The 20721-nt window shown below is 39.0% G+C and overlaps 2 non-coding genes across 2 annotated transcripts; one reads left to right on the top strand and one right to left on the bottom strand.

Annotated features, from left to right (window-relative positions):
* Positions 1 to 2859: 2859 nt before the first annotated feature.
* Positions 2860 to 2967, bottom strand: LOC112713555 (small nucleolar RNA R71). Its single transcript, XR_003158526.1, has one exon. It is a non-coding gene; the product is annotated as a small nucleolar RNA R71 (small nucleolar RNA).
* An 11964-nt stretch (positions 2968 to 14931) lies between these two features.
* On the top strand, positions 14932 to 15035 carry LOC112714226 (small nucleolar RNA R71). Its single transcript, XR_003159180.1, has one exon. It is a non-coding gene; the product is annotated as a small nucleolar RNA R71 (small nucleolar RNA).
* Positions 15036 to 20721: the final 5686 nt, after the last annotated feature.

Below are 20721 nucleotides of genomic sequence, written 5' to 3'. Positions count from 1 at the left end.
TCACTTGTTCTTCACTTGATGAATGTGATGATCCGTGACACTCATCATCATTCTCACCTATGAACGTGTGCCTGACAACCACCTTCGTTCTACCTTAGATTGGGTGAATATCTCTTGGATTCCTGATACACGATGCATGGTTGATCGCCTGACAACCGAGTGCTCGCCTGACAACCGAGCCAGCCTTTCCGTGAGATCAGAGTCTTCGTGGTATAGGCTAGAAATGATGGCGGCATTCAAGAGAATTCGGAAGGTCTAACCTTGTCTGTGGTATTCTGAGTAGGATTCAATGATTAAATGACTGTGACGAGCTTCAAACTCCTGAAGGTGGGGCGTTAGTGACAGACGCAAAAGAATCACTGGATTCTATTCCGGCCTGATTGAGAACCGACAGATGGATAGCCGTGCCGTGACAGGGTGCGTTTAACATTTCCACTGAGAGGATGGGAGGTAGCCACTGACAACGGTGAAACCCTTGCATAAGCTTGCCATGGAAAGGAGTAAGAAGGATTGGATGAAGACAGTAGGAAAGCAGAGAAACGGAAGGGATAAGCATCTTCATACGCTTATCTGAAATTCCTACCAATGAATTACATAAGTATCCCTATCTTTATCTTTATGTTTTATTCGTATATCACCATTATCCATTTGAGTTTGCCTGACTAAGATTTACAAGGTGACCATAGCTTGCTTCATACCAACAATCTCTGTGGGATCGACCCTTACTCGCGTAAGGTTTATTACTTGGATGACCCAGTACACTTGCTGGTTAGTTGTGCGAAGTTGTAGTGATCACAATTTCGTCCACCAAGTTTTTGGCGCCGTTGCCGGGGATTGTTCGAGTATGGACAACTGACGGTTCATCTTGTTGCTTAGATTAGGTATTTTTTTCTTCAGAGTTCTTAAGAATGAATTCTAGTGTTTCAAGGTGATGTTCTTATCATCACCAAAGCTGATTGATTTTCATCAATTTAGCTCTTGAATGCAATGTCCTGCTGAAGCTTGTTCAGCCATGTCTAATTCCTTTAGACTGAAGCTTTAGACTAACATTGCATGATTCCTGGAATTCTCATTAAGAATTTTGATACCTTCATTTTCTTTTTCCACTTAATTTTCGAAAAAGCAAAAAAAAAATTTACAAATCATAAAACCAAAAATATTTTTCCTGTTGAGACTCTATTCTCATTTTAAGTTTGGTGTCAATTGCATGTTTCTGTTTTTCTTGCATTCATTCATGTGTCTTAGTGATCTTCAAGATGTTCTTGATGATTTCATCACTCTGATCTTTAATTCCTCTTGACTTGAGTGGTTATGTGTCTCATATGCATTCTCATTAGTGTCAGTAGTATACAAATTGCTAAGTTTGGTGTCTTGCATGCATTATTATTTGATTTTAGTTGCATTTTGATTATTCCTCACTATTAAAAATCCAAAAATATTTTCAATTTGTGTCTTTTCAAGTCAATAATACAGAGAATTGAAGATTCAGAACATACAGCAGAGGAATTACACAGAAAACGCTGGGCATTCAAAACGCCCAGTGAAGAAGGACAGACTGGCGTTTAAACGCCAGCCAGGGTGCCTGGTTGGGCGTTTAACGCCCAAAAGGGTAGAGTTTTGGGCGTTAAACGGCAGAATGTGCACCATTCTGGGCGTTTAACGCCAGGATGGCACAAGAGGGAAGATTTTGTTTTCAATGCAAATTTTTTTCAAGTTTTCAAAATCTTTTCAAAATCAAATCTTTTTCAAATTCAATTTCTTTCTATTTTCAAAGATACTTGCTATCAATTAATGATTTGATTCAACATTTCAAGTATGTTGCCTTTTCTGTTGAGAAAGGTTTAATGTTTGAATCATATCTTTTCTTGATAGCCAAGTCATTAATTTTCAAAATCAAATTTTTAAAATGTTTTTCAAATCATATCTTCTCAATCACATCTTTTTAAAACCAATCATATCTTCTTAACCACATCTTTTTCAAATAACTTTCAATTAAATCTTTTTGATTTCTAATTTCAAAATTCTTTTTCAAAAATCACTTGATTTCTTTCCCACTTTTATTTTCGAAAATCAATTAGTGTTTTTCAAAATGTTTTCAAAATCTTTTACTTGATTTTCGAAAATTACTTCCCCTCTTCTCACATCCTTCTATTTATGGACTAACACTATTCCTTAATGCAAAATTCGAACTCCATCTTCTTTGATAAGTTCGAATTTTATACTTCTGCCTTCTATTTTTCCTTTCCTCTGACACCTCAAGGAATCTCTATACTGTGACATAGAGGATTCCACATTTTCTTGTTCTCTTCTCTTTCTTATGAGCAGGAGCAAGGACAAAAGCATTCTTGTTGAGGCTGTTCCTGAACCTGAAAGGACCTTGAAGCGAAAGCTAAGAGAAGCCAAGGCACAACTCTCTGTAGAGGACCTAACAGAAATCTTCAAAGAAGAAGAACCATGGCAGCCAAAAACAACAACAATGCCAACAATGCAAGGAAGGTGCTGGGTGACTTTACTGCACCTACTCCTGACTTCTATGGGAGAAGCATCTCTATCCCTGCCATTGGAGCAAACAACTTTGAGCTTAAGCCTCAATTAGTTTCTCTAATGCAACAGAATTGCAAGTTCCATGGACTTCCATTGGAAGATCCTCATCAGTTTTTAGCTGAGTTCTTGCAAATCTGTGACACTGTCAAGACTAATAGGGTTGACCCTGAGGTCTACAGACTTATGCTATTCCCTTTTGCTGTAAGAGACAGAGCTAGAATATGGTTGGACTCACAACCTAAAGAAAGCCTGAACTCTTGGGAAAAGCTAGTCAATGCCTTCTTGGCAAAGTTCTTTCCACCTCAAAAATTGAGTAAGCTTAGAGTGGAAGTCCAAACCTTCAGACAGAAGGAAGGAGAATCCCTCTATGAAGCTTGGGAAAGATACAAACAATTAATCAGAAAGTGTCCCACTGATATGCTTTCTGAATGGAGCATCATTGGAATTCTCTATGATGGTCTCTCTGAACTATCCAAGATGTCTTTGGATAGCTCTGCTGGAGGATCTCTTCATCTGAAGAAGACGCCTACAGAAGCTCAAGAGCTGATTGAAATGGTTGCAAATAACCAATTCATGTACACTTCTGAAAGGAATTCTGTGAACAATGGGACCAATCAGAAAAAAGGAGTTCTTGAGATTGACACTCTGAGTGCCATACTGGCTCAGAATAAAATATTGACTCAACAAGTCAATATGATTTCTCAAAGTCTGTATGGAATGCAAAATGCACCAAGCAGTACTAAGGAAGCTTCATCTGAAGAAGAAGCTTATGATCCTGAGAACCCTTCAATAGAAGAGGTGAATTACATGGGAGAACCCTATGGAAACACCTATAATCCTTCATGGAGAAATCATCCAAATCTCTCATGGAAGGATCAACAGAGACCTCAACAAGGTTTCAACAACAATAATGGTAGAAGAAACAGGTTTAGCAATAGCAAGCCTTTTCCATCATCTTCTCAGCAACAGACAGAGAGTTCTAAGCAGAATACCTCTGACTTAGCAACCATGGTCTCTGATCTAATCAAAACCACTCAAAGTTTCATGACTGAAACAAGGTCCTCCATTAGAAATTTGGAGGCACAAGTGGGTCAGCTGAGCAAGAAAATTACTGAACTCCCTCCTAGTACTCTTCCAAGCAATACAGAAGAAAATCCAAAAGGAGAGTGCAAAGCTATCAACATGGCCGAATTTGGAGAGGAGGAAGAGGCAGTGAACGCCACTGAGGAAGACCTTAATGGACGTCCACCGGCCTCCAATGAGTCCCCCAATGAGGAACCATGGGAATCTGAGGCTCAAAATGAGACCATAAAGGTTCCATTGGACTTACTTCTGCCATTCATGAGCTCTGATGAGTATTCTTCCTCTGAAGAGGATGAGTATGTCACTGAAGAGCAAGTTACTAAATACCTTAGAGCAATCATGAAGCTAAATGACAAGTTATTTGGGAATGAGACTTGGGAAGATGAACCCCCTTTGCTCACGAAGGAACTGGATGACTTGTCTAGGCAGAAACTGCCTCAAAAGAGACAGGATCCTTGGAAGTTTTCAATACCTTGTACCATAGGCACCATGACCTTCAAGAAGGCCTTGTGTGACTTAGGGTCAAGTGTAAACCTCATGCCTCTCTCTGTAATGGAGATGTTAGGGATCTTTGAGGTGCAAGCTGCAAAAATCTCACTAGAGATGGCAGACAATTCAAGAAAACAAGCCTATGGACTTGTAGAGGATGTTCTGGTAAAAGTTGAAGACCATTACATCCATGCTGATTTCATAGTCCTAGAGACTGGGAAGTGCATGGATGAATCCATCATCCTTGGCAGACCCTTCTTAGCCACAGCAAAGGCTGTGATTGATGTTGATAGAGGAGAATTGATCATTCAAGTGAATGAGGAATCCTTTGTGTTTGAGGCTCAAGGATATCCCTCTATCATCATGGAGAGGAAGCATGAAGAGCTTCTCTCAAAACAGAGCCACACAGAGCCCCCACAGTCAAACTCTAAGTTTGGTGTTGGGAGGCCACAACCAACTTCTAAGTTTGGTGTTGAACCCCCACATTCAAACTCTAAGTTTGGTGTTGGGAGGTTCCAACATTGCTCTGAGTATTTCTGAGGCTCCATGAGAGCCCTCTGTCAAGCTACTGACATTAAAGAAGCGCTTGTTGGGAGGCAACCCAATGTTATATTTTATCTATTTTCCTTTGTTATTTTATGTTCTTTTGTAGGTTGATGATCATGAGAAGTCACAAAATCAATTGAAAAAGCAAAAACAGAATGAAAAATAGAAAGAAAAACAGCACACCCTGGAGGAGAGCGTGCTGGCGTTTAAACGCCAGTAAGGCTAGCTGTTGGGCGTTTAACGCCCAGTCTGGCACCATTCTGGGCGTTTAACGCCAGAAAGGAGCACCAGACTAGCGTTAAACGCCAGAAAAGGGCAAGCATTCGGTGTTAAACGCCAGAAATGGGCACCAGCTCGGTGTTTAACGCCAGAATTGGCTCAAAACGCATTTTTGCTTGCCACTTGGTGCAGGGATGACTTTTCATTGACACCTCAGGATCTGTGGACCCCACAGGATCCCCACCTACCCCACCACTCTCTCTCTTCTTCACCCAATCACCTCAACACCTCTTCCCCAAAAATCCTTCACCTATCAAATCCCATCTTTCTCTTCACCACTCACATCCATCCTTCATAAAACCCCACCTACCTCACCCTTCAAATTCAAAACACTTTCCCTCCCAAACCCACCCATACATGGCCGAACACAAAGCCATTCCCTTCTTCCTCATTTCTTCTTCTTCTACTCTCTTCTTTCTTCTTTTGCTCGAGGACGAGCAAACCTTTTAAGTTTGGTGTGGTAAAAGCATTGCTTTTTGTTTTCCATAACCATTTATGGCATCCAAGGCCGGAGAAACCTCTAGAAAGAGGAAAGGAAAGGCAAAAGCTTCCACCTCCGAGTCATGGGAGATGGAAAGATTCATCTCAAGGGTGCATCAAGACCACTTCTATGAAGTTGTGGCCTTGAAGAAGGTGATCCCCGAGGTCCCTTTTTCACTCAAAAAGAGTGAATATCCATAGATCCGACATGAGATCCGAAGAAGAGGTTGGGAAGTTCTTACCAACCCCATTCAACAAGTCGGAATCTTAATGGTTCAAGAGTTCTATGCCAATGCATGGATCACCAAGAACCATGACCAAAGTGTGAACTCGGATCCAAAGAATTGGCTTACTATGGTTCGGGGGAAATACTTGGATTTTAGTCCGGAAAATGTAAGGTTGGCATTCAACTTGCCCATGATGCAAGGAGATGAACATCCTTACACTAGAAGGGTCAACTTTGATCAAAGGTTGGACCAAGTCCTCACAGTCATATGTGAAGAGGGCACCCAATGGAAGAGAGATTCAAGAGGGAAGCCGGTTCAACTGAGAAGGCATGACCTCAAACCCGTGGCTAGAGGATGGTTGGAGTTTATCCAATGCTCAATCATTCCCACTAGCAACCGGTCCGAAGTTACTATAGACCGTGCTATCATGATTCATAGCATCATGATTGGAGAAGAAATAGAAGTTCATAAGGTGATATCCCAAGAACTTTATAAGGTGGCGGACAAGTCATCTACCTTGGCAAGGTTAGCCTTTCCTCATCTCATTTGTCACCTCTGTGATTCAGTTGGAGTTGACATAGAGGGAGACATCCCCATTGATGAGGACAAGCCCATCACTAAGAAGAGGATGGAGCAAACAAGAGACCCCTCTCATCATCAAATCCCTGAGATGCCTCAAGGGATGCACTTTCCTCCACAAAACTATTGGGAGCAACTAAACACCTCCCTAGGAGAATTGAGTTCCAACATGGGACAACTAAGGGTGGAGCACCAAGAACACTCTGTTCTCCTCCATGAAATTAGAGAATCAAAGAATCATAAGAGAGGAGCAACAAAGACAAGGAAGAGACATTGAGGAGCTCAAGCACTCCATAGGATCTTCTAGAGGAAGAACAAGCCGCCATCACTAAGGTGGACCCGTTCTTTAATTTCCTTGTTCTTTATTTTCCTGTTTTTCGAATTTTAGTGCCTATGTTTATCTATGTTTGTGTCTTGTGATCATTAGTGTCTTAGTGTCTATGCCTTAAAGTTATGAATGTCCTATGAATCCATCACCTTTCTTGAATGAAAAATGTTCTTAATTGAAAAAGAGAAGAATTGCATGAATTTTGAATTTTATAACAGTTTAATTATTTTGATGTGGTGGCAATATTTTTGTTCTCTGAATGTATGCTTAAACAGTGCATATGTCTTTTGAATTTGTGGTTTATGAATGTTGGCTCTTGAAAGAATGATGAAAAAGGAGACATGTTACTGAGGATCTGAAAAATCATAAAAATGATTCTTGAAGCAAGAAAAAAGCAGTGAATACAAAAAAAAAAAGAGAGAAAGAAAAAGAAAGAGAAAAAGAAAGAAAAAGAAAGAAATAAAGTTGTGATCCAAGGCAAAAAGAGTGTGCTTAAGAACCCTGGACACCTCTAGTTGGGGACTCTAGCAAAGCTGAGTCACAATCTGAAAGGGTTCACCCAATTATGTGTCTGTGGACGTATGTATCCGGTGGTAATACTAGAAGACAGAGTGCTTTGGGCCACTGCCAAGACTCAATAAGTAACTGTGTTCAAGAATCATCATACTTAACTAGGAGAATCAATGACACTATCTGGATTCTGAGTTCCTAAAGAAGCCAATCATTCTGAATTTCAAAGGATAGAGTGAGATGCCAAAACTGTTCAGAGGCAAAAAGCTAAAAGCCCCGCTCATCTAATTAATACTGATCTTCATAGATGTTTTTGGAATTCATTGCATATTCTCTTCTTTTTATCTTGTTTGATTTTCAGTTGCTTGAGGACAAGCAACAATTTAAGTTTGGTGTTGTGATGAGCGGATAATTTGTACGCTTTTTGGCATTGTTTTTAGTATGTTTTTAGTATGATCTAGTTAGTTTTTAGTATATTTTTAGTAGTTTTTAGTTAAAATTCACTTTTCTGGACTTTACTATGAGTTTGTGTGTTTTTCTGTGATTTCAGGTATTTTCTGGCTGAAATTGAGGGACCTTAGCAAAAATCTGATTCAGAGACTAAAAAGGACTGCAGATGCTGTTGGATTCTGACCTCCCTGCACTCGAAGTAGATTTTCTGGAGCTACAGAAGCCCAATTGGCGCGCTCTCAACGGCGTTGGAAAGTAGACATCCTGGGCTTTCCAGAAATATATGATAATTCATACTTTGCCCAAGATTTGATGGCCCAAACCGGCGTTCAAAGACACCCTCAGAATTCCCAGCGTTAAACGCTGGAACTGGCACAAGAATGGGAGTTAAACGCCCAAACTGGCACCAAAGCTGGCGTTTAACTCCAAGAAGAGTCTCTACACGAAAATGCTTCAATGCTCAGCCCAAGCACACACCAAGTGGGCCCGGAAGTGGATTTTTATGTCATTTACTCATCTCTGTAAACCCTAGGCTACTAGTTCTCTATATATAGGACCTTTTACTATTGTATTTTCATCTTCGGATCTTTGGATTATTTTTAGATCCTTTGATCATCTTTGGACATCTAGTTCTTAGATCATTGGGAGGCTGGCCTCACGGCCATGCCTAGACCTTGTTCTTATGTATTTTCAACGGTGGAGTTTCTACACACCATAGATTAAGGTGTGGAGCTCTGCTGTACCACGAGTATTAATGCAATTACTATTGTTCTTCTATTCAATTCCGCTTGTTCTTGTTCCAAGATATCACTTGTTCTTCAACTTGATGAATGTGATGATCCGTGACACTCATCATCATTCTCACCTATGAACGTGTGCCTGACAACCACCTCCGTTCTACCTTAGATTGGGTGAATATCTCTTGGATTCCTGATACACGATGCATGGTTGATCGCCTGACAACTGAGTGCTCGCCTGACAACCGAGCCAGCCATTCCGTGAGATCAGAGTCTTCGTGGTATAGGCTAGAACTGATGGCGGCATTCAAGAGAATTCGGAAGGTCTAACCTTGTCTGTGGTATTCTGAGTAGGATTCAATGATTGAATGACTGTGACGAGCTTCAAACTCCTGAAGGCGGGGCGTTAGTGACAGACGCAAAAGAATCACTGGATTCTATTCCGGCCTGATTGAGAACCGACAGATGGATAGCCGTGCCGTGACAGGGTGCGTTGAACATTTCCACTGAGAGGATGGGAGGTAGCCACTGACAACGGTGAAACCCTTGCATAAGCTTGCCATGGAAAGGAGTAAGAAGGATTGGATGAAGACAGTAGGAAAGCAGAGAGACGGAAGGGATAAGCATCTTCATACGCTTATCTGAAATTCCTACCAATGAATTACATAAGTATCCCTATCTTTATCTTTATGTTTTATTCGTATATCACCATTATCCATTTGAGTTTGCCTGACTAAGATTTACAAGGTGACCATAGCTTGCTTCATACCAACAATCTCTGTGGGATCGACCCTTACTCGCGTAAGGTTTATTACTTGGATGACCCAGTACACTTGCTGGTTAGTTGTGCGAAGTTGTAGTGATCACAATTTCGTCCACCAGTATATCTTGGAATAAGAATAAAAGAGAATTGAATAGAAAATAATAGTAATTGTATTAAAACTTGAGGTACAACAGAGCTCCACACCCTTAATCTATGGTGTGTAGAAACTCCACCGTTGAAAACACATAAGTGAAAGGTTCAGGCATGGCCGAATGGCCAGCCCCCATGGTCTAAGGACTAGGTGTCCAGAGATGTTCCAAGATATGGTCAAAGTCCCGATAAGACTCCTAATACACTAGTAAAAATCTTATTTATACTAAACTAGCTACTAGGGTTTACATGAGTAAGTAATTGATGCATAAATCCACTTTTGGGGCCCACTTGGTATGTGTTTGGGCTGAGCTTGATCTATCCACGAGCTGAGGCTTCCTTTGGAGTTGAACGCCGAGTTATAGCGTGTTTCTGGCGTTCAACTCCGGGTTGTGACGTGTTTCTGGCTTTTAACTCCAGACAGCAGAATGTACTTGGCGTTGAGCGCCACTTTACGTCGTCAATTCCCGAATAAAGTGTGGACTATTATATATTTCTGGAAAGCTCTGGATGTCTACTTTCCAACACCGTTGAGGGCTTGCCATTTGGAGTTCTGTAGCTCTAGAAAATCCATTTCGAGTGCAGGGAGGTCAGATTCCCACAACATCAGCAGTCCTTTTGTCAGCCTTTTTCAGAGTTTTGTTCAAGTCCCTCAATTTCAGCCAGAAATTACCTGAAATCACAAAAAAACACACAAACTCATAATAAAGTCCAGAAATGTGAATTTATCATAAAAACTAATGAAAACATCCCTAAAAGTAGCTTGAACTTACTAAAAACTACCTAAAAACTATGCCAAAAAGCGTATAAATTATCCGCTCATCACAACACCAAACTTAAATTGTTGCTTGTCCCCAAGCAACTGACAATCAAATAGGATAAAAAGGAGAGAATATACTATAAATTCCAAAATATCAATGAATATTAATTCTAATTAGATGAGCGGGACTTGTAGCTTTTTGCCTCTGAACAGTTTTGGCATCTCACTTTTTCCTTTGAAGTTCAGAATGATTGGCTTCTCTAGGAACTTAGAATTTCGGATAGTGTTATTGACTTTCCTAGTTAAGTATGTTGATTCTTGAACACAGCTACTTTTATGAGTCTTGGCCGTGGCCCTTAAGCACTTTGTTTTCCAGTATTACCACCGGATACATAAATGCCACAGACACATGACTGGGTGAACCTTTTCAGATTGTGACTCAGCTTTGCTAGAGTCCCCAGTTAGAGGTGTCCAGAGCTCTTAAGCACACTCTTTTGCTTTGGATCACAACTTTAACCACTCAGTCTCAAGCTTTTCACTTGGACCTGCATGACATAAGCACATGGTTAGGGACAGCTTGATTTAGCCGCTTAGGTCTGGATTTTATTTCCTTGGGCCCTCCTATCCATTGATGCTCAAAGCCTTGGATCCTTTTTACCCTTGCCTTTTGGTTTTAAGGGCTATTGGCTTTTTCTGCTTGCTATTTCTTTTGCTTTCTGTTTTTTTTTGCCATTTTTTTTTCGCAAGCTTTTTACTTTTCACTGCTTTTTCTTGCTTCAAGAATCAATTTTCATGATTTTTCATATTGTCAATAACATTTCTCTTTGTTCATCATTCTTTCAAGAGCCAACAGTTTTAACATTCATAAACAACAAGATCAAAAATATGTACTGTTCAAGCATTCATTCAGAAAACAGAAAGTATTGTCACCACATCAATATAATTGAACTAAATTCAAGGATAAATTCGAAATTCATGTACTTCTTGTTCTTTTGATTAAAAACATTTTTCATTTAAGAGAGGTGAATGATTAATGGAATTATTCATAACTTTAAGACATAGTTACTAAACACTAATGATCATGAAGTAGAGACACAAAACATAAATGAACACAACGTAAAAACCGAAAAGCAGAAAGAAATAAGAACAAGGAATGAATCCATCTTAGTGGTGTCTTCTTCTTGAAGGACCAACAATGTCCTTAAGCTCTTCTATGTCCCTTCCTTGCCTTTGTTGCTCCTCCCTCATTGCTCTTTGATCTTCTCTTATTTCATGGAGAATGATGGAGTGCTCATGATGTTCCACCCTTAATTGTTCCACATTGTAGCTCAAATCTTCTAAGGAAGTGTTGAGTTATTCCCAATAGTTGTTGGGAGGAAAGTGCATCCCTTGAGGAATCTCAGGGATTTCTTGATGATGAGCTTCTTCATGCATCTCTTGAGATCCGTGGAGGGTCTCTCTTGCTTGTTCCATCCTCTTCTTGGTGATGGGCTTATCCTCCTCAATGGAGATGTCTCCTTCTATGATAACTCCAGCTGAGTAGCATAGATGGCAAATAAGGTGAAAAAAAGCTAGCCTTGCCATGATGGAGGGTTTTTTGGCTATTTTGTAGATTTCATTGGAGATGACTTCATGAACTTCTACTTCCTCTCCAATCATGATGCTATGAATCATGATGGCCCGATCCACAGTAACTTCAGATCGGTTGCTAGTGGGAATGATGGAGCGTTGAATGAACTCCAACCATCCTCTAGCCACAGGCTTGAGGTACAGTCTTCTTAGTTGAACTGGCTTGCCTTTGGAGTCTCTTTTCCATTGAGCTCCTTCCACACATATGTCCATTAGGACTTGGTCCAACCTTTGATTAAAGTTGACCCTTCTAGTGTAGGGGCGTACATCTCCTTGCATCATGGGCAAGTGGAACGCCAATCTCACATTCTCCGGACTAAAATCTAAGTATTTCCCCCGAACCATTGTGAGATAATTCTTTGGACTCGGGTTCATACTTTGATCATGGTTCCTAGTGATCCATGCATTGGCATAGAACTCTTGAACCATTAAGATTTTGACTTGTTGCATGGGGTTGGTTAGGACTTCCCAACCTCTTCTTCGGATTTCATGTCGGATCTCCGGATACTCATTTTTCTTGAGTTTGAAAGGGACCTCAGGGATCACCTTCTTCTTTGCCACAACATCATAGAAGTGGTCTTGATGGCTTTTGGAGATGAATCTTTCCATCTCCCATGACTCGGAGGTGGAAGCTTTTGTCTTCCCTTTTCCTTTTCTAGAGGATTCTCCGGCCTTAGGTGCCATTGATGGTAATGGAAAAACAAAAAGCTTATGCTTTTACCACACCAAACTTAAAATATTGCTCGCTCTCGAGCAAGAAAAGAAAGAAGAGAACAAGAAGAAGAAGAAAATATGGAGAAGAAGGGGGAGTGTAGGTTTCGGCCAAGGTATAGAAGAGGGGGTTGTGTTGTGTGAAAATGAAGTAGAATGGAAGGGTATATATAGGGAGGGTAGTGGGTGTAGTTTTGGTTATTTAGGGTGGGATTGGGTGGGAAAGTGTTTTTGAATTTTGAAGGTAGGTGGGGTTTATGGGGAAGAGTGGATGGATGTGAATGGTGAAGGGGGTAATTGGGAAGAGAGATTGAAGTTGTTGGGAAGTGTGATATGGGGAAGAGTGTTATAGGACTAGGAGGTAAGGTGGGAATATGTTAGGTGGGGATCCTGTGGGGCCCACAGATCCTGATATGATCCTGTGCGGTCCACAGATCCTGAGGTGTCAAGGATTTACATCCCTGCACCAAATAGACATACAAAATGCCTTTGCATACCATTCTGGCATTTAAACGCCGAGGTGATGCACGTTCTGGGCATTCAACGCCCATGTGTAGCTTGTTCTGGGCGATCAACGCCCATGTATAGCATGTTTCTGGCGTTGAACGCCAGTTCCATGCTTGTTACTGGCGTTCAGCGCCAGCTTTCCTCAAGGCACATTCCTGGCGTTCAAACACCAGAATGTTGCTTGTTTCTGGTGTTCAGCGCCAGATTCATGCTCTGTTCTGGCGTTGAACGCCAGCCATATGTTTCTTACTGGCGTTGAACGCCAGCCTGTCCTCCCCCCAGGGTGTGATTTTTCTTTTGCTGTTTTTGATTCTGTTTTTAATTTTTATATTTTTTCATGACTTCACATGATCATGCACCTAATAAAACACAAAATAACAATAAAATTAGATAAATAAAAATTGGGTTGCCTCCCAACAAGCGCTCTTTTAATGTCATTAGCTTGACAGTGGGCTCTCATGGAGCCTCACAGGTGATCAGGTCAATGTTGTATAGTCCCAACACCAAACTTAGAGTTTGGATATGGGGTCTTAACACCAAACTTAGAGTTTGCTTGTGGCCTCCCAACACCAAACTTAGAGTTTGACTGTGGGGGCTCTTCTTGACTCTGAACCTAGAGAAGCTCTTCATGCTTACTCTCTTTTATCACAGAGGGATGGCCATGTGCCTTAAACACAAGGTAGTCCCCATTCAATTGAAGGACTAATTCACTTCTGTTGACATCTATCACAGCTCCTGCTGTAGCTAGGAAAGGTCTTCCAAGGATGATGCATTCATCCTCTTCCTTCCTAGTATCTAAGATTATGAAATCAGTAGGGATGTAAAGGCCTTCAACCTTTACTAACACGTCCTCTACTATTCCATAAGCTTGTCTCAATGACTTGTCTGCCAATTGTAATGAGAAAAAGGCAGGTTGTACCTCAATGATCCCCAGCTTCTCCATTACAGAGAGTGGCATAAGATTTATCCCTGACCCCAGATCACATAGAGCTTTTTCAAAGGTCAATGTGCCTATGGTACAAGGTATTAAGAACTTGCCAGGATCTTGTCACTTTTGAGGTAAAATTTGTTGAATCCAGGTATCTAGTTCATTAATGAGCAAGGGAGGTTCACTTTCCCAAGTCTCATTACCAAACAACTTGGCATTCAGCTTCATGATAGCTCCTAAATATTGAGCAAGTTGCTCTCCAGTCACATCTTCATCCTCCTCAAAGGAAGAATAGTCTTCAGAGCTCATGAATGGCAGAAGGAGATTTAATGGAATCTCTATGGTCTCTATATGAGCCTCAGATTCCTTTGGATCCTTAATAGGAAACTCCTTCTTGCTTGAGAGACGTCCCAGGAGGTCTTCCTCACTAGGATTTTCGTTTTTCTCCTTCCTTGTGCATTCGGCCATATTGATTACATCAATGGCCTTGCACTCTCCTTTTGGATTCTCTTTTGTATTGCTTGGGAGAATACTAGGAGGAGTTTCAATGACTTTGTTACTCAGCTGGCCCACTTGTGCCTCCAGATTTCTGATGGAGGATCTTGTTTCACTCATGAAACTGAAAGTGGCCTTTGACAGATCAGAGACTAGATTGGCTAAATTAGAAGTGTTTTGTTCAGAATTCTCTGTCTGTTGCTGAGAAGATGATGGAAAAGGCTTGCTATTGCTCAGCCTATTGCGTCCACCATTGTTAAAGCCTTGTTGAGGCTTTTGTTGATCCTTCCATGAGAAATTTGGATGATTTCTCCATGATGAATTATAGGTGTTTCTATAAGGTTCACCCATGTAATTTACCTCTGCTATTGCAGGGTTCTCAGGATCATAAGCTTCTTCAGAAGCTGCCTCTTTAGTACTGTTGGATGCATTTTGCCATCCATTCAGACTTTGAGAGATCATGTTGACTTGCTGAGTCAACACTTTGTTCTGAGCCAATATGGCATTCAGAGCATCAATTTCAAGAACTCCCTTCCTCTGAGGTGTCCCATTATTCACGGAATTCCTATCAGAAGTGTACATGAATTGGTTATTTGCAACCATGTCAATAAGTTCTTGAGCCTCTTCAGGCATTTTCTTTAGGTGAATAGATCCACCTGCAGAATGGTCCAATGACATTTTTGAAAACTCAGATAGACCATAATAGAATATATCTAATATGGTCCATTCTGAAAACATGTCAGATGGACACCTTTTGGTCAACTGCTTGTATCTTTCCCAAGCTTCATAGAGGAATTCACCATCTTTTTGTTTGAAGGTCTGAACATCCACTCTAAGCTTGCTCAGCTTTTGAGGAGGAAAGAATTTATCCAAGAAGACCGTGACCAGCTTATCCCAGGAGTCCAGGCTATCCTTAGGTTGTGAATCCAACCATATTCTAGCTCTGTCTCTTACAGCAAAAGGGAAAAGCATGAGCCTGTAGACTTCAGGATCAACTCCATTCGTCTTAACAGTCTCACAAATCTGCAAGAACTCAGTTAAAAACTGGTATAGATCTTCAGATGGAAGTCCATAAAACATGTAGTTCTGTTGCATTAAAGTAACTAGTTGAGGCTTAAGCTCAAAATGATTGGTTCCAATGGCAGGAATGGAGATGCTTCTTCCATCAAATTTGGACGTTGGCTTTGTGAAGTCACCAAGCATTCTCCTTGCATTGTTGTTATTCGGTTCGGCTGCCATCTCCTTCTCTTGTTCTAATGTTTCTGAAAGGTTACCTTTAGATTGTTGTAATTTAGCTTCTCTTAGTTTTCTCTTCAGAGTCCTTTCAGGTTCGGGATCAATTTCAACAAGAGTGCCTTTTTCCTTGTTCCTGCTCATATGAAAGAGAAGAAAGCAAGAAAAGAAGAGGAATCCTCTATGTCACAGTATAGAGATTCCTTTATGTTAGTAGAAGAAGAAAGGGGAGAAGAGTGAAGAAGAATGGGTTCGGATTTTTAGATGAAGAGAGGTGAAGAGAAGTGTTAGTAAATAAATAATTAAATAGAATAAGAAAAGAGAGGGAGAATTTCGAAAATAATTTTGAAAAAGAGGTTAGTATTTTTGAAAATTAAAGATAAGATAAGATTAAAATTAAAATTTAAAACAAAAAGAGTTTTTGAAAAAGAGATGAGATATTTTCGAAAATTAGAGAGGGAAAATTGGTTAGGTGGTTTTGAAAAAGATAAGAAACAAACACAAAGTCAAAGAGTTAGTTGAAAAAGATATTAAAATCAAATTTGAAAAGATAAGAAGATAAGTTAGATAAGATATTTTGAAATCAAATTTTGTAAAAGATAAAATTTTTGAAAAAGATATGAAAAAAAGATAAGGTAAGAAGATAAGATAGAAAAGATAAAAAAAGATTTTAATTTTTAAATTTAAAATTACTTACTTCACTAACAAGAAACTACAAGATAAGATTCTAGAACTTAAGGATTGAACCTTTCTTAACAAGAAAGTAACAAACTTCAAATTTTTGAATCAATCACATTAATTGTTAGTGTAATTTCGAAAATATGATATAAAGATAAGAAAAAGATTTTGAAAATATTTTGAAAAAGATTTTTGAAATTTTCGAAAAAAAAGAAAAAATGGAAAAGATATGATTTTTGAAAAAGATTTTGAAAAGATAAGATTTTTAAAATTTGAAAATTTGATTTGACTTGTAAGGAACAACTAATTTTGAAAATTTTTGACTAAGTCAACTTCAAATTTTTGAAATTTTGAGAGAAAAAAGGAGAAGATATTTTTTTGATTTTTTGAATTTTTTCAATGATGAGAGAGAAAAACATGAAAATGACCCAAAACATGAAAATTTTGGATCAAAACACATGATGCATGCAAGAACACTATGAATGTCAAGATGAACACCAAGAACACTTTGAAGATCATGATGAACATCAAGAACATATTTTTGAAAAATTTTTGATGCAAAGAAAACATGCAAGACACCAAACTTAGAAATCTTTAATGCATGGACTCTAACAAACGAAAAATGCATATGAAAAACAACAAACAACACAAAACAAGAAATCATCAAGATCAAACAAGAAGACTTGTCAAGAACAACTTGAAGATCATGAAGAACACTATGAATGCATGAGATTTTCGAAAAAATAATGCATAAATTTTAAAAACATGCAATTGACACCAAACTTAAAAATTGACTCAAGACTCAAACAAGAACACAAAATATTTTTTGTTTTTATGATTTTATGATTTTTTTGTATTTTTATTAATAAATTTTTTTTCGAAAATATTTTTTTGGAAAAAAAAAGAAAAGAAAAGAAAAATTTTGAAAAAGGTTTTTTGAAAAGTTTTTTGAAAAGAAAATTACCTAATCTGAGCAACAAGATGAACCGTCAGTTGTCCATACTCGAACAATCCCCGGCAACGGCGCCAAAAACTTGGTGGACGAAATTGTGATCATCAAAGTTGGTCTCTTTGTTATTGTATGGAATCATTATTGTGGCTCTATGCTATGTGTGGACACAACTCCGTTCAACTTAACCAGCAAGTGTACTGGGTCATCCAAGTAATACCTTACGTGAGTAAGGGTCGATCCCACAGAGATTGTTGGTATGAAGCAAGCTATGGTCACCTTGTAAATCTCAGTTAGGCAGATTAAATGGTTTATGATAAGTTTGAAAATAAATAATAAACAGAAAATAAAATAGTAAATAGTTACTCATATAATTCCATGGTGAGAATTTCAGATAGGCATATGGAGATGCTGTGCTCCTCTTGAATCTCTAATTTCTTATTACATTCATCCAATCCTTCTTACTCCTTTCCATGGCAAGCTGTATGTAGGGCATCACCGTTGTCAATGGCTACATCCCATCCTCTCAGTAAAAATGGTCCTATGCTCTGTCACAGCACGGCTAATCATCTGTCGGTTCTCAATCAGGTTGGAATAGAATCCCTTGATTCTTTTGCGTCTGTCACTAACGCCCAGCCTTCAGGAGTTTGAAGCTCGTTACAGTCATTCAATACCGAAATCCTACTCTGAATACCACAGACAAGGTTAGACTTTCCGAATTCCCATGAATGCCGCCATCTATCTAGCTTATACCATGAAGATTCTGTTGGGAAATCTAAGAGATATGTGCCCGGCCTACGGTAGAACGGAAGTGGTTGTCAGTCACGCACGTTCATAGGTGAGAATGATGATGAGTGTCACGGATCATCACATTCATCAAGTTGTTGTGCAACGTATATCTTGGAATAAGAATAAAAGAGAATTGAATAGAAAATAATAGTAATTGTATTAAAACTTGAGATACAGCAGAGCTCCACACCCTTAATCTATGGTGTGTAGAAACTCCACCGTTGAAAATACATAAGTGAAAGGTTCAGGCATGGCCGAATGGCCAGCCCCCATGGTCTAAGGACTAGGCGTCCAGAGATGTTCCAAGATATGGTCAAAGACCCGACACGACTCCTAATACACTTGTAAAAAGTCTTATTTATACTAAACTAGCTACTAGGGTTTACATGAGTAAGTAATTGATGCATAAATCCACTTCTGGGGCCCACTTGGTATGTGTTTGGGCTGAGCTTGATCTATCCACGAGCTGAGGCTTCCTTTGGAGTTGAATGCCGAGTTATAGCGTGTTTCTGGCGTTCAACTCCGGGTTGTGACGTGTTTCTGGCGTTTAACTCCAGACAGCAGCATGTACTTGGCGTTGAGCGCCACTTTACGTTGTCAATTCCCGAATAAAGTATGGACTATTATATATTGCTGGAAAGGTCTGGATGTCTACCTTCCAACGCCGTTGAGAGCGCGCCATTTGAAGTTCTGTAGCTACAAAAAAGTCCATTTCGAGTGTAGGGAGGTCAGATTCCAACAGCATCAGCAGTCCTTTTGTCAGCCTTTTTCAGAGTTTTGCTCAAGTCCCTCAATTTCAGCCAAAAATTACCTGAAATCATAGAAAAATACACAAACTCATAGTAAAGTCCAGAAATGTGAATTTATCATAAAAACTAATGAAAATATCCCTAAAAGTAGCTTGAACTTACTAAAAACTACCTAAAACCTATGCCAAAAAGCATATAAATTATCCGCTCATCACTGAGCCCAAGCACACACCAAAGTGGGCCCTAGAAGTGGATTTCTGCACTTAGACATATTTCTGTAAACCGTAGTAGCTAGTTTAATATAAATCGAACTTTTTACTTGTGCACTAGTGTCTAGTCTTTTTCCAGGTCTAGTCTTTTGACCATTCGGTCTTTTGATCATTCATGGAGGCTGGCCATTCGGCCATGCCTGGACCATCACTGATGTATTTTCAACGGTGGAGTTTCTACACACCATAGATTAAGGGTGTGGAGCTCTGCTGTTCCTCGAGTATTAATGCAATTACTACTATTTTCTATTCAATTCATGCTTATTCTTATTCTAAGATATTCGCTGCACTTCAACATGATGAATGTGATGATCCGTGACACTCATCATCATTATCACCTATGAACACGTGATTGACAACCACTTCCTTTCTTCCTTTGAACGAGCGCGTATCTCTTGGATTCCTTAATCAGAATCTTCGTGGTATAAGCTAGAATTATTGGCGGCAATTCTTGAGAATCCGAAAAGTCTAAATCTTGTGTGTGGTATTCCGAGTAGGATTCATGGATTGAATGACTGTGATAAGCTTCAAACTCGTGATTGTTGGGTGTAGTGACAGACGCAAAAGAATCAATGGATTCTTTTCCGACATGATTGAGAACCGACAGATGATTAGCCGTGCTGTGACAAGAGCATTTGGACCATTTTCACTGAGAGGATGGGAAGTAGCCATTGATAACGGTGATGCCCTACATATAGCTTGCCATGGAAAGAAGTATGAAGGATTGGATGAAAGCAGTAGGAAAGTAGAGATTCAGAAGGGACAAGCATCTCCATACACTTATCTAAAAGTCTCATCAATGAATTAGATTAGTATCTCTATCTTTATTTTATGCTTTATTTATTATTATTATATTTCAAAAACCATTATAATCATTTGAATAAGCCTAACTGAGATTTACAAGATGACCAAAGCTTGCTTCATACCAACAATCTCCGTGGGATCGACCCTTACTCACGTAAGGTTTATTACTTGGATGACCCAGTGCACTTGCTGGTTAGTTGTGCGAAGTTGTGAAGAATGTGAGTGAACCATAGTAGTGTGCACCAAGTTTTTTGAGCCATTGCTAAGAATTGTTCAAGTTAGGAAAAGAGTACATCACAATTTTGCCTATCAAGTTTTTGGCGCCGTTGTCGGGGATTGTTCGAGTTTGGACAACTAACGGTTCATCTTGTTGCTCAGATTAGGTAATTTTCTTTTCAAAAAGTTTTCAAAAATTTTTCAAAAAAAATTTTCTTTGTTTTCGTTTTTCCAAAAAATAACTTTCGAAAAATCCAAAAAAATTTAATAAAATCATAAAATCAAAAAAATATTTTGTGTTTCATTTTTGAGTCTAGAGTCAAATTTTAAGTTTGGTATCAATTGCATGTTTTTAAAATTTATGCATTCTTTTTTCGAAAATTCATGCATGTGTTCTTCATGATCTTCAAGTTGTTCTTGATAAGTCTTCTTGTTTGATCTTTAAATTTTCTTGTTTTGTGTTTTTGTTGTTTTTCATATGCATTTTTGCATTCATAGTATCTAAGCATTAAAAATTTCTAAGTTTGGTGTCTTGCATGTTTTTCTTTTCTTGAAAATTTTCAAAAATAAGTTTTGATGTTCATCTTGAACTTCAAAGTGTTCTTGGTGTTTATCTTGACATTCATAGTGTTCTTGCATGCATCATGTGTTTTGATTCATAATTTTCATGTTGTGAGTCATTTTTATGTTTTTCTCTCTCATCATTAAAAATTAAAAAAAAATAAAAAAATATGTTTTCCTTATTTCTCTCATAAATTTCGAAAATTTGAGTTGACTTAGTAAAAAATTTTTAAAACTTAGCTATTTCTTATAAGTCAAGTCAAATTTTCAATTTTAAA

This window comes from Arachis hypogaea, chromosome 9 (genome assembly GCF_003086295.3).
Source record: "Arachis hypogaea cultivar Tifrunner chromosome 9, arahy.Tifrunner.gnm2.J5K5, whole genome shotgun sequence".
Classification (NCBI taxonomy): Eukaryota; Viridiplantae; Streptophyta; class Magnoliopsida; order Fabales; family Fabaceae; genus Arachis; species Arachis hypogaea.
The sequence above is the reverse complement of the archived record's forward strand: the minus strand, read 5'-3'. Positions and strand labels throughout refer to the sequence as shown.